Source organism: Cynocephalus volans, chromosome 1 (assembly GCF_027409185.1).
Source record: "Cynocephalus volans isolate mCynVol1 chromosome 1, mCynVol1.pri, whole genome shotgun sequence".
NCBI lineage: Eukaryota > Metazoa > Chordata > Mammalia > Dermoptera > Cynocephalidae > Cynocephalus > Cynocephalus volans.
Window position 1 is genome coordinate 294,052,880 of NC_084460.1, and position 16,804 is coordinate 294,069,683.

The 16,804-nt window shown below is 37.7% G+C and overlaps 1 protein-coding gene across 6 annotated transcripts in view; it reads left to right on the forward strand.

Moving 5' to 3' along the window:
• DIS3L2 (DIS3 like 3'-5' exoribonuclease 2) overlaps window positions 1-16,804 on the forward strand; it is a 401,609-nt gene that overhangs the window by 33,336 nt on the left and 351,469 nt on the right. Inside the window, exon 1 of one of the 6 annotated variants that reach the window (XM_063104723.1) lies at window positions 7,246-7,279. The exons of the other annotated variants lie outside the window; for them this stretch is intronic. The gene's annotated coding sequence lies outside the window, so the exon portion shown is untranslated. Of the gene's footprint in view, window positions 1-7,245; window positions 7,280-16,804 lie in introns of those variants that run through there. 6 annotated transcript variants of the gene reach the window in all.

Below are 16,804 nucleotides of genomic sequence, written 5' to 3' on the forward strand. Positions count from 1 at the left end.
AGGTTTAAATCAATTTTTAAAATATGTTTATCAGAACTTTAGAAAGTTTAAGTTATGTGAACTTGAAAAGTATACTTATTTATTTAATGAGCATGCATTAATTATAAGCCAATTTGGTACCTTGCAAACAACACAATTACACATACAGACATGAACATATAGGCATAACATACAGCTTGCACATGCATATATGCAGACATAAACAACAAGAACAAAAAAGGATCTTATAGGTTTTGTTCAAGATGTAAAAAAAAGCTCACTAGTAAAAAGGACAGTCAGGTTTAGATTGTGTTTTTTTAAAAAGACTTATCGGTGAGGCCTCACCCTACCTTAAAGAAAGCAAGACAACAAATTTACATTGTAAAGCAAAGTATGCAAGCCTTTTCAAGAAGATGCAGAGAAGATTTTCTTCCTTTTAAGAAAATAGCATAGAATTCTACTGTAGGATTTTGTGAAGAAATACGTAGATGAGACTAGAAGAGAATTTAGAAGTCTGTTTAAGATAACCAGCTGGATGCCAGAAAATTTGAGACCATCTAGTTAAACAGGTAGGTTTTAGGTTAGTTTTTGTTTTTCAGATGAGCTAGTGAGCTTAAGGGCTGAGCTATTGAAAGCTATTTGGCTGTGAAGTTTTTAAATTTACCCTGGGTCAATTTGGAGCTTGTTGTCATTATTTTCATTACTGGTGGTCTGATGTAGGTCAGAGTGGAAGTGGTTGTTGGCACCATTGTCACTGATGGTCTGATGTGTACCATCACCAGTGAGATGGATTGAGGTGTGATGGCGAGACATTGAGATTTTGGGATCAGATTCAATTCCTCGTCTGGTTTGGGGTTCCACATAAGGTTTAACAGCCTTAGCAGGAATCCATAGTGGGCCTGTGGGTGAGAGAACAGACACATACCCTCTCCCCCATGTTAACAATTCAACAGGTTTCAACCATTGTGGTCCCATTGGCAGGTGGTGGAATAAAACCAAGGGTCTAGATCTCTTTTTAGGAGGTATAAAGTGTCGCTCTGTGGCCGTTAATTTTTGAGAGTTACAATTTAAAAAATTTCGTGTAAACAGAGCTTTAAAGACCTGTTCATGAGGGGCCATTCCTATATCTATATTACCCCTCCTTTGCTTACTTATTTGAGATTTAAGAAGACCATTAGCTCTTTCAACAATTGCCTGGCCAGTGGGGTTAAATGGGATTCCTGTGACATGTTTAATGTTCCAGTTGTCACAGAATACTTGAAAGACTTTAGAGGTGTATGCCGGTCCATTATCTGTTTTAATTTGATTTGGAATCCCCATGGTGGCAAAGGCAGAAAGACAATGTTTTTTTTAAAAACATGTTTAGCAGTTTCTCCTGTTTGGGCAGTGGCATGAATAAGACCAGAGTAAGTATCAACAGTAACATGTAAATATTTAAGACGTCCGAAAGAGGAATAATGAGTGACTTCCATTTGCCAAATTTCATTACCTTCTTCTCCTTGAGGATTAACTCCTCTGTGGGAATTAGACTTAGAAAACCTCTGACAATCGAGACAAGCACAAACAATATCTTGAGCTTGCCTATAAGAGATCTGATGCATGTTAGCCAAAGCATGTGCACCCTGATGAAAAACCTGATGAGAATCAATAGCTTTCTGTAAAACATTATTATACATAACAAAGTGATCAGCCATATCATTTCCAATTGATAAAGGGCCAGGAAGACCAGAATGAGAATGCATGTGAGTTACAAAGAAAGGATGATGTCTTTTTTGAATAAGTTTTTGCAAATGTTGAAACATTTCAGATAAAAGAAAATCATTCTCTCATGGATAGATGCATCTTGAATTACCTGTAAGACTCCAACTACATAGGCAGAGTCAGCTACTAAATTAAGTGGCTGATTGTAAAAATGTTGTAAAGCTTCAATGGCAGCTGCCAGTTCAGCTCTTTGAGTGGACTTATGATGGATAGTAACAAAATGTTTCCAGATTCCCTGTTCTTGCCGTGTTATAGATCTCTTTCCTGATCTGTTAGAACGTCGATAAACACAGTTAGTGCTTGAGGGAGGGGAATAGGGGATAAACAGGATTTTAATCATATGGGCAGTATTTGGAGTCCTTGTAAAATTTTATCATGGGGTAACAAGAATTGTATCTTACCAACAAAATCAGCCATAGTTATCTGTAAAGACTCTGATTGTTCAAGGGCAGTGTAAAAATCAGTTTTAAAAAGACCAGGATTAATAATATCAGGATCATACCCAGTAAGTACTTGACAACGGTGTCTTCCCCTAGTGAGTAGCTAAGTACATTGTTCTAATTTAGTATATAATTTCTTTTTTTTTTTTGATGGGGTGAGAAAATCCATTCAGTGACTCCTATTTGAGGAAGAAATTGGCAAAGCAAGCCTGTGGGACTATGTTGGGTGTTTAAAAGAATGAAATGAATGATTTGAGATTTAACAATATGTGTTAATTGTCTGGAATGTAAAAAGGATTCAATCTGTTTTAATTTTAATTTTGCTTCTTCAGATAAGTAACAAGGGGAGGACAGATCAGGATCTCCCTTCAAGGTACTAAAAAATGTTGTGATTGATAAGTAGGAATACCCATAGAAGGGCAGAGCCAGTTAATGTGGCCAAGTAATTTTTGTAAATCATTTAGAGTAACAGGCTCCTGAATATGGAAAGATATTCTTTGTGGCTGTATATTTCTCTGAGTGATTAAAAAACAAAGGTATTTCCACGGCTCCTTTTCTTGAATTTTATCTGAAGCAACTTGTAAACCAGCATTATTAACTTGTTCGATTAAATGTAAATAAACTTGTGATAGCAGTTCTGGATTGTCATGAGCATTGTCAATTTGTCTAGTTATAGCATCTTGAAGACAATTAATAGAATCTATATAAGGCTCAGTGGGTCCCTGCCTAACAGTAGCAAAAAGATTTAGTGGGAGCATTCCAGGGACTATGCGATGGCTCTAAATGTCCCATTTGTAACTGTTGTTTAACAAGTAAAGTAGCTTGATTTAATTTCTCCCCTTTAAGAGGCCACTGTTCCACCCAAACCGGAGAACCAGGGGTCCATTGTAATTTGGATGGTGGGAGTGTGGCCATGGCCATCATGATAAATTCTGAAGATGTCCCAATATAAATATCCCATTGAGCAGGGAGGTCTTGGCCCCATAGAGTTTGAGGGAGATCTGGAACATAAGGCATAATGGAGGCAGTTTGTCCCTTGGGGCCAGTACACAGCAAAGAATTTTTACTTTGATAAGGAATTTTGAACCCGCCTAATCCAGTAAGTGTAACTGGCAAAGAAGTTACTTTCCATAATGGAGTCCAATCCTTTTTAGCAATTATGGTAACATTATCCCCTGAATCTGTAATTAATTTTTGTTCAACAGATAATGTCAACAGTGGCTGAGTCTTATCTAATCTTTGTATCCAAAACGCATCAGGGGAAGCAAGAGGTTGAAGTTTAGATTTTGTTTCAGGAATTTTGTTCCAAGTCTTTATGGCTGCTCTAGTTGTTTGGTCAAGTAACATGTCCATGCTAATTTGAACCTCATTTTGTAAATTTTTGAGTGAAATAGCATGTAAGGCTTCCTGATATTCTTGTAACCATACAATATATTGAGCAGGAGTTTAAACAGTTTTTCCAAGTGTTTTCCAATCCCAAGGGATCATATTATACCCATTAGCAATTGATTCTAAGTATCCCTTAGTAAAAGTACTATGTAAGCCATTTTCTGTTATGCTCTTTTTAAATCTTTCAAACGAGAATGGGAGGTTTTCATGTCTCAACTGAGTCCCAGTTCCTACAACAGGAAAGACATGATGAGCATCAACTCCCGTTTCCTTCTTTAAGACAGGACTCCATCAAGGGAATAAATGAATTGTTTCCCTCCAAAGGTGGAGGTGGGGGGAGAGGAGGAGGAGGAGGCGAGGATTGTTTTTCATCCTCTTTAATGGCATAAATACGTTTTTTCTTTTTCTTAAGGTTCTGAATAATTTTTAAAGCAATTCGAGAAAATTTCCAAACCACTATAATCAATAATAATTTAGTTAGATGACGGTTAGTTACTTTATAACCTACTGCCTTAAGGAAACATAGAAGGACTGGACTATGTTGAACTTCTCTCTTAGACGGTAAACTACCCGTAATCGCAAGAAGAGATAGAAAGTTGAGAGAGTAAGAAAGCAAAACTTCTGGGCAAAGCCCTAGCTAGACACTGCAGCAGGAATGCAATCGCTTAATCAAAAGCTACTCCTGTGATCCTCTTTACCGGGGTGAGTCCCCCTTACCAGGATTTCCCTCTTGATGGGATGAGTAGACGTCCTGTTTCTTTTCTGGATGTGCTCTTTCTTTTCCCCCTTTTGTCAGGGTCTCCCTTTTGTCGGGATGAGTGGCTGATGTCTTGTTTCTTTTCCTTTCTAAGGCTTGGCAGGTCGGTCTCCAATCTGTGGACCCAGAATTTGTCATGTCGGGGTCACCATTTGTTGCTTTGCCTCCCGCGGATTTGTCACCCCTTTCCCCCTGGGTGACGGAGCTGCCAAAGATTACTCAAAGCCCATCTCTTCTGAGCAGTGAGAAGCCCTGAAAAGGGGTTAATCTCCTGGAACCCTCAAGATAGAGGCGTTCCTTCCATTTGGGAAATTAACCACAAATTGGGGTTCTCTTCTTACATTTATTCTCCAGACCAGGAAGTTACAGGAAGAGAACATAGGTTGGGTTTTTGCTAAGTATAGTTTAACAAGTGTAACAATAGAAGCTGGTGACATTCAGTAAGACAAGCAAGGTGACATTCTATAATGCAAGTAAGTCGATCCACTAACAAAAGCTTGATTTTAGCAAACATTTTCTTCTTACAGCAATTTCCCAGTGTCTTTACATATCAATCAGTAACCTGTCTGTCTTTGAGCCAGCAACCTTGCTGCTTTATAATTCTTTATCTTACAACAGAGACTATAGCCTGGGGAAAATGTCCTGTCCTTCGCAAGGTCAATATTTGAAACTGCAAGGCTTTGGAAAACCAGGCCCTGTGAAGTACATTTGCTTTATGTGTACTCCACAGTTTCTCTCTATATAAGATCATGTCATCTGCAAGCAGGAACAGTTTGACCTTCTCCTGTCCAATTTGGATGCCTTTTCTTTCTTTCTCTTGCCTAATTGCCCTGGCTAGGACTTCTAGTACTATGTTGAACAGAAGTGGTGAACGTGGGCATCCTTATTTTGTTCCTGATCTTAGAGGAAAAGCTTTTAGCTTTTCCTTGTTTAGTGGGATGTTAACTGTGGGTTTGTCATATATGGACTTTACTGTGTTGAGGTACATACCCTCTATATCTAATTTGTTGGGCGTTTTTATCATGAAGGGATGTTGAATTTTGTCAAATGGGTTTTTTTTGCATCTATTGAAATGATTATATGGCTTTTGTCTTTCTGTTAAAGTGTATCACATTTATTGATTTGCATATGTTGAGCCATCCTTGCATCTCTGGGATGAATCCCACTTGATCCACAGTGAATGATTTTTTAATGTGTGTTTGAATTTGGTTTGCTGGTATCGTGTTGAGAATTTTTGTGTCTATGTTCATCTGGGATATTGGTCTATAGTTTCTTTTTTTGTTGTGTCCTTGTCTAGTTTTGGAATCAGGGTAATGCTGGCCTCATAAAATGAGTTTGGAAGTATTCCCGTGTCTTCGGTTTCCTGGAATATTTTGAGGAGACTTGGTATTAGTTTTTCTTTAAACGTTTGGTAGAATTCAGCAGTGAAGCCATCACTTGAAGCTGTCATCAAAAGTCCTCGGCTTTTCTTTGATGGAAGACTTTATGTTACTGCTTCAGTTTCCTCATTTGTAATTGTTCAGATTTTGTATTTCTTCATAATTTAATCTTGGTAAGTTGTATGTGTCCAGGAATTTATCCATTTTTTTTCCTGTGTTATCAAATTTGTTGGTATGCATTTGTCCATTATCTCTTATGATACTTTGTATTTCTGTGGTATCAGTTTTACAGCTGATAAAAACTGATCTTTTTTATCTCTGATTATATTTATTTGAGTCTTCTCTCTATTTTCTTAGTCTAGCTAAAGGTTGGTCGATTTTATCTTTTCAAAAAACCAACTCTTTGGTTCATTGATCTTTTGAATTGTTTTGTTTTTTGTTTTTGGGTTTTTAATTTTTTAATCCCAATTTTATTTATTTCTGTTCTGAGCTTCATTCTTTTTTTCCTTCCACAAATTTGGGTTTAGTTCATAGAGATGTCTTGGGCACTAATGAGTAATGTATGTAATATAAGTTCTCAGACCAATACCTGACAGATAATAAGCACTCCATAAGGAGGAAATCCTATTTTTTTTTAAAGAGGACTATATTCCTCAAAAAGTCACAAAAGTCAAAGAAAGGTTAAAGAACTGTTCCAGATTAAAGGAGGCAAAAGAAACATGACAAATAAATACAAAGTGATAGTAGACTAGATCCTGAAGGGGAAAAGATATAAAAGGGACATTATTGGGTCAATGGACAAACTGTAATTGACTGCAGATCTAATAAAAGTTGTATCCATGGTTAGCTAAGTTAATAACTTTTCTGTGGATATGTAAGAAAATGTCCTTATTCTTGGAAATACGGAGTATAAGGGGTTATAACGTATGCAATTTACTCTCAAGTAAAAATTTTTTATATTTGTGTGTACATATTTAAAGAGAGAAAGAGACAGACACAGAGATATAGAGAAAACAAATAATAAAGCAAACAGGACAAAATCTTAACAACAGGTGAATCTAACCTAATCTTGTTAGGTTGTTTAATATGATGTGTTTCCATTCTCATTTGTCTCAAGGAATTTTTAAATTTCTCTTTTAATTTCTTCATTGACTCATTGCTTATTTAGGAGCATGTTGTCTAATTTCCATGTAGTCATAAAGTTTCTAAAGTTTTTCTTATTGTTGATTTCTACAAAGTCTCTCTCTTGACACTTGATAGAGTTTGGATGTGTTGTCCCCACCAAAACTCATGTGGAAATCTGATCCCCAATGTGGCAGTGCTGGAAGCTGTTTCAGTCATGGGGCAGATCCCTCATGAATGGATTAATGCTCTGCCTGGGGGAGGAGTGGTAGTGAGTTCTTGCTCTATTAGTTGCGGGCTGGTTGTTTAAAAGAATCTGCCACCTCCTCTCTTTCTCTCTCTCTTTTGCTTCCCCTTGCCATGTGATCTGCTTGTACCCGCCGCTGCCTGCCACTTTCCACCATGAGTAGAAGCAGCCTGAGGCCCGTGCCAGATGCAGCTGTCCCAGAATCGTAAGCCAAATAAATCTTTGTTTTTTATAAATTACCCAGTCTCAGGTATTTCTGTTATAGCAACACAAAACAGACTAATACAATACTGCTCTAATATAGATTGTTGTCTTCCAGTTTAGAAGTTGCCCTCTATGCCTGATACACAGTTGTTGTCCCGGGGGGTCTCCATTCTCTGTCATCTTGTAAAATTCCTTTGTACTTCTTTTTAATGGGCCTCATCCTCATTGTATTCTGTATCATTTTCTTTCATAGTTTATCATCTTGGTGGAACACAGCCTTTAGTAGCTTTGTGAGAAAGAATACCTGAAATGTTTTTAGGCTTGCACTTCTGAAAATGTTTTTTATTCTATTTCCATATTTGATTGTTTCTTTGATTGCACATATAATTTCAGATTAAAAATAATTTTTCTTAAAATTTTTTATTACTTTATTGAGGTATAATTTACATACATTAAATATTTTCAGAATTTAAACAGTCATTCCTAAAGATGCAGTGTTTGTTTGAGTATCATTTCTTGTTAGCCTGAAGAGCTTCTTTTGGTGTTCCTTATAGTGCAGTTCTGCTGGTGATGGTTTTTCTCCTTTATCTGAAAAATGTCTTAACTTTGCCTTTACTCCTGAAGGATGTTTTTGCCGGATATAGAATTCAGGTTTGACAGTTTTTTCTTTCAGTTCTTTAAAGATGTTGTTCTGTTGTCTTTTGTCTGCCATGAAAGAGGATAAGAAATGAGAAGAAATCTGCTGCCATTCAAAATGTTCTCCTGTATGTAGTATGTCATTTTCCTTTGACTGCTTTAGATTTTCTCTGTATCTTTGGTTTTTAGCAGTTTGATTATGGATGAGTCTAGATATAGTTTTCTTTGAATTTTTCCTCTTTGGGGTTCACTGAACTTCTTGAATCTGTATATTTATGTCTTTCACCAAATCTGGGATGTTTGTGGTCAATATTTCTTCAATTTTTTGGAACTGTTCTTATCTTCTGGGATTCAATTACCATTATGTTGGTCTTTTGATATTGTCCTGTTAAGTCTGTAATGATCTATTCATCTTTTTGTTTGATCTTCTTTCTCTAATTTTCAGGTTGTGTTATTTCTATTGATAAAGTTTCAGCTCACTGACTCTTTTCTTCTTTTATCTTTATTTTGCTCTTAAGCTCATTCACTGAATTTTTTGTTTCAGATATTGTATTTATTCATTTAAAAATTCCTGTTTTTAAAGTAAATTTTTACTTTTCTGTTGGGATTTTCTATCATTTTAGTCATTTTGAGTGTCTCTTCCTTTGCCTCAGTGAGCATAGTTATCATAGTTGATTTAAAGTCTCCGTCTGATAATTCTGATATCTGAGTGGTTTTGAGGTTGGAATGTGTTAATTTGTTTTCCATCGGAGTAGGTCACATTCTGTGGGTTCTTTGTATGTCAGATAATTGTGGGCTGTGTCTTGAATATAGTTAATATTATCTTGTGTAGTCTTTGAATTCTGTTAAATTCCTCTGAAGAGTCTTGATGTTTTTCATTTCACTGGCAGTTTGCTTCAGACCCCGTTAGGCTCAGACTGTAAGTCTTATCTCCTATAGGAGATGGTTCAAGTTTCATCAAAGTTTTAAGTCTTAATAGTGCTGCATTGAGTCTGTCTTACACATCTACACAGTTAAGGAGTCAGCCTGGAGACTCCTAACAGTGTTCTCAAGAATTAGGGGATTCCTGTCTTTAGCTCTCTTCTCTTTTAGATTGCTGCTGGCAGACATCTGTGGTTGCCCAGGTGCTTTCCCTTTTTTCTGGCCATGCAGCAACCTTTGTTATTTCTATTGAAATTTTAGCTGTCAGTAGTGCAACATTTTTGTGATGGTGGCCTTCCCTTGGGGCAAAACTTCTAATCTCCCCCACAACCTTCCAAACAAAAACAAAAACACAAATACGTGAAAGTCATTCCAGTGCCAGTTACTTCTCCAGGTTTCTACTCCTCCCAACAATCTGCTTCTATTTTGTTTACTCATCAGAATCTACAGGTAGTTCTTTCTGATATTTTTTCCAGAGTTTATAGTTGCTAGCCCATTTTTTTTTTTTTTTTCTGACCAGTAAGGGGATCACAACCCTCAGCATGGTGTTGTCTACACCACAGTCAGCCAGTGAGTGCACCGGCCATCCCTATATAGGATCCGAACCTGCGGCCTCGGCGCCACCAGCGCTGCACTCTCCCGAGTGAGCCACGGGGCCGGCTCTAACCCAATTTGTTTTTAAGTCATTTTCATTTGGCTTTGATGCCAACTATGGGCTCTCTCAACTTACATTTTCATTAGGAATTCACTTGGTGTGATATTGAAAAAACTTTTAGTAAGAGATGAAATTGGAAAGGTATGTTAGGTTAAAGAGTTACAGTGAGGAACTTTGCAGGGTTTTGAAAAGGTACTTTATAAAATATCTTTGTGTTTTAGGTGAAACACAGATTGAAGAAAAGAGATTAGTGGTTGAGAGACCTGTAAAGAAACTGTGGTCATTTTTATGCTACACTGTTGCAGCAACCTGAATTCAGACTGTGCTAATCAAGTTGGAAAGGAAGGAATCTATTTAGGACACATTTTGAAGGTAGATTAGACAAAATTTGGTAATAGGATATTAATGGAGAGAAAGAAATTAGATGAGTACTGTTTGCTACCTAGGGATGATAATTATGTCATTAATTTAGATGTAGTATGCAGGTAGAAAATGTAGTTTGAGGAGAATAATAAGTTGAATTAGAAACATGTGAAATTCAAAGTGCTTGCTATTAATTCTCATCAGGAAGTTGGAAAGTTAAAGAAGAGCTTTGGAGAACAGGCCTGAAAATGTAGATTTAAAACTCTTTAACAGAGAAGTTACATGAGGCTTCAAAATAGAACCTTATAAATGGTAGAAAGTTAAGATGTAAGTAAAAAAAGAGGAGTCAGCAAGAAAATTTGAGAATTGCAGAGACAGAAGAACCAGGAGACTGTGGTGTACTGGAGGCCAAGGGCGAAGAGTTTGTAGTCCACCGGGCTGGTCAGTGGCATCTTGCATGAAAAAACAAACCAAGAGAATGCCATTATTTAAGTAAAGAGGGTTTTTCTCACTAGGAATACTGAAAGCTTTATTTCATTGTAGAGATGAGGACAAAAATCATATTCCAAGGGGGATCAAAGAGTATGTATTGGGAAAAATAGAGTTTATGAGTCTAGACCACATTTTAAAACTTTGGCAGGGATGGGAATGAGAGAAATAGAATGCTAGTTTGAAGTGAGCTGAAGGGGAGCAGGGCCAGGCCCTTAGTTTTGTTGTGTGCTGTTGAGAAGGTACCTTTGGAGAGAATAATTGGTGTGCTAAAGTTCTAGAGTAAGTAGGTAAAAATAGGATGAAGTACATACACTGAGGAGGTTAGGTTGTAAATATGCAGGAACATTTCCCCCTCTAATACAGGAAGGAAAGGGGATAGGTGCAGATATGGAGAAGTTTTGCTGGGGAAAAGAGTGAGTCCATATAGGAGTGAGTTGGGAATTTATAAGGCATTGACTGAGAATGAGAGAGTTAGGAGTGAGGTTGATACTTCCACTCTCAGTTATGACAGAAAATAATTGGAAATCAATCTTCCTTCAGACGATAACTAGAAAAGCCAGCCAACCCCCCCTGACCCTCTCCCCAATATCTGCTTTAAGGTATTTGACAGGTAATGACTGAACAGCTAGGAGAGAATAGAAGCTTAGGGTGATAAGGCTAGTGTGTGGGGTTGTTTTTCTTCAATGGGTATATGCTGATTTTTGGAGAGATAAGCTGAAAAACTGAGCAGTGCATTTGATAGCCTCTTAGGGAAAGAGGGGTAGGATTGGAATTCAGGCCCTGCTAATGTGGGGTATGTGTGGTCCTGGTGAATCGCTCTTTTTGGGATTGGGACCCTGAAGGGCCACAACCTAGAAATAGGGAGGAATTGACTATAGATAAGCTCTCATGGGTACTGTAGCTCTACTTTGAGTGCTTTTAAACTCTGAAAAAAGATTGGGTAACTTATTGTCTTTTTCTCAGGATCTTGGCAGAAGCAAATGTAAATCCTATTTGGGTGACGATAACATTATACTAGGCCTGAAATTGTTACTACTAAAATTCTGCGTATATAATGTTCAGCCCTTAAGAAAAAACAGATAGGCAGAACATGATCAAATAATGAACAAAATCAAGTAGAAGGAACAGAAAATAGTATTAGGGTGCTTCTGATGTTGAAGTTTTCAGGAGCAGACTTAAATGTAGCTATGCCTACCTTGTTCAAAGAGATAAAAGACAAGCTTCAGCATTTTCAGCAGAGATCTGGAAGCTTTAGAAACTATTAAATGAATATTCAAGGCTTGAATATTGAAAACATAATAAGTGAAATTAGGGACTTAATGGATGGGTTTAACAGAAGATTAAGTAGAGCTGAAGGAAGAATGAGTGAAGAGGAAAAATTTAGAGGAAAAAATGATGGAAAATACTAAAGAGATTGAGGCACCCATAGAGACATTGAGGAGATCAAAAGTGTATAAATGAAGTCACTAAGGATTGAGAGAGAATGGGTAGAAGTGATAACTGAAAAGAGAATGGCTGGAAACTTACCCAAACTGATGAAAGTTACTAAGCAACAGATTCAAGAAACCTTACTAACACAAGAAGGATAAAAAGAAATCCATATCTTGACATACTGTAGTAAATCTGTAGAAAAGCAAAGATAAAGAAAAATTTCAAAAGCTGCCAGGGCTGGGGAGAGGAAACAGTATGCTTTCACAGAATCAACAGATAGACTAATGGCTGACTTCTCAACAGAAAAAATGGAGGCAATAAAACAATGGAGTGATATCTTCCCGGTAGAGAGAAAATATCTGATGGTTTAGTATTCTAAAATCTGAGAAAAATATCCTATGAGAATAAAGATGAAATACAAGTTTTTCTAACTTGATAGTTTTTCAGCTGCACTATCCATTCTTTAAAATTGCTTGAAAACCATGGCTAGTGGCTACCATATTGGACAGCACAAATACAGAAAATTCCTATCATTGCAGAAAAGATAGCACTGTTATAGGTGTCAAGAAAACCCATGAGGATATTTTGAACATCATTCTGCCCCCAGCATGAAACTTTAGGTAAAACCAACAAATTCTTATAGAAGTACAAATTAACAAAACTGAATCACGAAGAAATTTAAAAAAATCTGAACTATCTTATATGTTAACTACTTTTTATTTCTCTCTCTCTTTTTTTTTTTTTGTGATGCCTTTGTCTGGCTTTGGTATTTGGTATTGGGGGAATACTGTCCTCATAGAATGAGTTTCTTCTATTTTCTGGAAGGGTTTTGAGGATTGGTATGATTTTTTTTTTTTTTTCAGTGTTTGGTAGCATTCACCAGTGATGCCATCTGGGCCTGGGCTTTTCTTTATTGGAAGATTTAAAATTACTAATTCAATTTCTTGTTATATGTCTGTTCAAATTTTCTATTTCTTCTTGAGTCAGTTTCAGTAGTCTGTGTCTTTCTAGGATTTTTTTCATTTCATCTAAGGTGTCTAATTGTCATAAAGTTGTTTATTGTATTCCCTTATAATCCTTTTAATTTCTGTAAGGTTTGTAGAGATGTCCCCTTTTTCATTCCTGTTCTATGTTCACCTTGTGGAGGTGGAATGGACCCCTCCCAGTTAACAGGTAAGATGCCTATGCTGAAAGCACTCCACACACCAAGAGAATTTGAGAAAAAAATTATTAGTCACCCAAGAGACGCCTGGGGACAGTAGGGTTGGTACAAGCATGTCTGGACTGGCTTGAGTGAAGCTGAGGGAGTGGGTTTGGCCTTTATAATGGCTAGAAGACTGGGGAGAAGTTCTTATGTGCAGTCTGGGGATTTGCAAAATTTGAACTTCCAGCTGGGGCCAAAGGCAGGTGTGCACATAGACTTTATTATCAGCCTGTCCAGATACGGGTTCAAAGGGGAAATGGGAGGTGAGGCTTAAAATAAATTGGAGGTCAAACATCAAAAAATAAAAAAGTGCAGTGAGACCCTGTTACAGTTCCTGACTTTGGATTTTTTTTTTAAATTTCTTTTTCTTTCCTTTCTTTTTTTCTTCAGATTGGATAGTCTTGATTGATCTATCTTCAATTTTGTTGATTATTTCTTTTGCCAGCTCAAATCTGTTGAACTTTGTCAGTCAATTTTTTATTTCAGTAATTGTATCTTTCAAGTTGAAATTTCTATTTAGTTCTTTTTTGTACTTTCTCTCTCTTTGTTGGTATTCTCTATTTGATTAGTTATTGTCATCATACTTTACCTTAAAGTGGTTTCTTTTAGTTCTTTGAGCATATTTATAGTAGCTGCTTTGAAGTCTTTGTCCACTAAGTTCAAAATCTAGGCTCCCCCAGAGAGAATTTTTATTGAAATTGCTTTTGCCCCCTATCTATGGTTCACACTTTTCTGTTTCTTTGCATATTTTATGATTTTTTTGTTGTTGAAAACTGGACAGTTTTGGTTATACTCTGTATTCTGATTCCCCTCCCTGCCCAGAGTTGGAGGTTGTTGCTCTTTTGGTTTGTGACTTCACTGGACTAATTCCATGGAGTCTATTTTTCCTGCAGTGTGTGGCTGCTAATGTCTCTGCTCAGTTCTTTTCTTTTTTTTATTTTTCAGCCTGTCTTTCAAGTAGTTGTTCCTGGGTCACCATATCTTAGTGGTCAGCCTGTGTTTGGTCGGAGGTTGTGTTTAAATTTCTTCAAACTATGAGGCTTTGACCCTTTGTCAATGGTTCTTATTTGGCTTGAGAAATGTGTTCAAGATTCAGGCAGTTTACAAGTCCGCCCTGGGTTTTACTTTCTGTGTTTGCAAGGCCTCACATTTCTTTAGGGACGAGTAGCTCACTGCGGCCCTCTCATTTCTCTCCTTCTTGTTTGCAGTATTTTACATGCAACAGTCTTCCACGCCAGCAGGAAAAAGTAGATTCTTAGCAAGGCCCACTTTGGATGTCTCATTCCTTGGTTCTTCATGTTAAATTTCTTGTTGGTCTGCTGATCTATTGCTTGCCATGACCGGTATTGCAAACTTAGGCTACCTGGGATTTTGACCTTCCCTGATATTTTTGCCCCTGGACTCACTTTTTGACAATGCCCCTGGAGTGGAATTCTCCTTGTTAAGTGCCAAGTAAATTTAGTTCCCTCTGGCAGTGGAGCTGTCAGTCTTCACAGCTTGCCCTGCCTTAGTAGGCCTTCCACGCCAAGGAGTTGGGAGTGAGTGTGGATGGTAGGAGCCCCAAGCTAAAACACCACACATTTCCACTGTTCTTACCAAGATTCAGTAGATTTTCTTGAACCAGCACTTCTCAATTTGTTTTATGTTTTTGTCAATATCCAGATCTTGAAATCGTTTTGGGAATTGTGTCTAATTTTGTTTTTGTTTTGGAGAATAATATTTGTCACGGTCCTCATTCAACTGTTCTGGACATTCTTTCCCCTGCTTTCTCCCTTTTTCTCTCTCCCTCCATTTCTCTCTTTCTGTCTCTCATTTTTAAACATTTAAATTTTATTCAAACTGATAGTTATTCCAGAATGTGTTATGAAATAGGGATGTACTGGCTTTTTATTTTTAATGGTGTTAAGTAGTGTCTTGACTATTTGTTGACTAATCTATGTGTTTCTCGTTGATGTGTAACATTGTTTTTCTAATTTCAGTGAGATTTATTTTGATCCCATCCTTTTTTTTTCTTTATTCCATCAATTATATACCCTTTTTCACTTGTTTTTCCTATCTCTTGCTTTCCATTGGCAGCTTCTTTGTTTCTGAATAGTTTCACCCTTTTCTTTTTAAACCAGTCTTTTGACTTTATCTCTTTGGGTTTTCTTCACTACCCAGGCTCATAAATTGCATCTGCTTTTGCTACTCCTAAGGGCTGAGACTAGGCTAAGACCAGTGAGACGCCTAAGGCACAGAAATTCTAGGAGGCTCTCACTCTTGGGTCCTGCAAGTGAACGACTAGCACTTGTAAGACTTGTGCTTTTTCAGATTTTGCACTCTAGTGCCTGGCTTGCCCCACCATAGTCCTGGACCTGCTACTCATACTTCTCACTAGTATGTGTTTCTTGTAACCTGACCTCTGTCCCAAATGGGCTTCATTTATTCAAATTTTAGAGCACCTCCTATGCACTGTGCTTTGTGCTAGGTTTGGTGAATATAAAGTGTCTCAAGACACCATTTCTTTCACTCACATGTTTTCTTCAAGTTGATTCTTTCTCAAGTCTAATCCCTTTTCCCCATTTTTCATTATTCCTGTCTTTTGTACCATGTAATACTATTGACTGTTACTGCCTGTTCATCCTAAACCTAGCCCAACTCTCATAATGATAGCAATTTCCACAGTAGGACACCGTCTTTAGGAACCAAAGGGCAGTGGGCAGTATATCAGTAGCTCTTATTCTAGAAGTTAGTGAGGACTGGAAATTGACTTGTACTTTCAATGTGTCACGGTAGGGGTACCCAGGATTTCTCCAGGGTTTATGGGCCTTCACAAATATGTCATAGGGAAGGGAAGGTTGCTTATTCATCTTCTGCTTAGTATCTTGTATACTTAGAATCTTTCCATCCCTTTGCAGTGCTTTGGTACCCAAAGGTGAACTTTGACAACCTACCTAGCCGTCTGGCTTATTCTTGCCAACTTTGTTTCCTGTGTCCTTTGTTCTTTTCCCATTCTTTGCTGACTTGTTTTTAATGTAGTTTTCCTGAATGATTCTGCTCTGCTCGGTTTTGTAGCTGTTCATGAAAACATACTCATCCGTTCACTTCAGGAGTGGCCGTTGAGTACCTCTTCTCTCCTAGGTACTGTAGATGCCACTGGGGTTACAAAGATGAACCCAATCAAACATCCTTGTCTTCTTGAGCTAGAGAGACAAGTTAGGTGTAAATCACACAACCTGGGATCTCTGCTGTGAAGGAAAGGTACAGATACAGCTGACCTAGGGATATTCAAGTTGAGATCTTTGAAAGAAGGAAGGGAAGAAAGACCACAGTTGTGTGTTGGACTTGCAGAGGGAGAGAACATACCTAGGGATACAAAATGGAGTGGGGTAAGGAGGATGGAGAGGGAGGTTGGGGGTAATTTGGGGGATAATTGGGTGGGGGACATGGGGTATAATCACAATTTGTGGTAATGGTCATGCTGCCAGTATGGATCTGGCCATCACATCATAGGCACGAGTGATGACAACTGGCTTTGTACTCCATGAATATTCATAACCAATAAAAAAAAAAAAAGTTGAGATCTCTGTTCCCTGTCTCGCTTAACTGGCAGTACCTCCTCTTGATTTTGAACTCCTGCCTGAATCAAGACATGTAGTACCCCATTTTCAATTCTGGCTCCTGTTTTTGAATTGTTGGCAGCTTGTCTCCAACTTCTCGCCCTACCCAATGCTGCTATTATTAGTATTGTTACTCACTGGTGGGAGCAAACCCTGATCATGAATTGATCCTCCTTTGGAAGCTCTTTTCTCCTTGTTTTCTTAACATCTGACCCTGTTCGTTCT